The sequence below is a fragment of the Cephus cinctus genome, unplaced genomic scaffold (assembly GCF_000341935.2).
Source record: "Cephus cinctus unplaced genomic scaffold, Ccin1 Ccin1_scaffold0080, whole genome shotgun sequence".
NCBI classification, from domain to species: Eukaryota; Metazoa; Arthropoda; class Insecta; order Hymenoptera; family Cephidae; genus Cephus; species Cephus cinctus.
In genome coordinates, this window is record NW_014332821.1 from 1,034,502 (window position 1) to 1,034,804 (window position 303).

The window sequence follows — 303 nt, forward strand, 5'->3', positions numbered from 1 at the left end:
GGGGGGGGGGGGGGGGTGCACTCACCGGGTAGTGTTCCTAAGGGTACCCCTTAGAGTCGATGCTTACGTATATCTGTTCTTCGTCACTCTGTTCCACGTCTATTCTCTCTCTCACTCGCCTTCCGCTTTAACGGTTCGTTGAAGCTTCTCTTTATCTCTCTCTTTCTTACGTGACTTTTTCCTACCCTCTTCGCACACACCTCTCACTTTTCCATCGCCTTTCTTTTTCTATGACCATCCGTTCCTGTTCCGCTTCCGAAACTATCCCCTCCTCCACCACCTCCCTCGCTTTTTCTCACCTAT

General features: G+C 50.8%; 1 protein-coding gene across 11 annotated transcripts in view; it reads right to left on the minus strand.

Moving 5' to 3' along the window:
• Positions 1 to 303, minus strand: part of LOC107271231 (mitogen-activated protein kinase-binding protein 1) — a 70,516-nt gene that overhangs the window by 51,453 nt on the left and 18,760 nt on the right. The window lies entirely within an intron of this gene.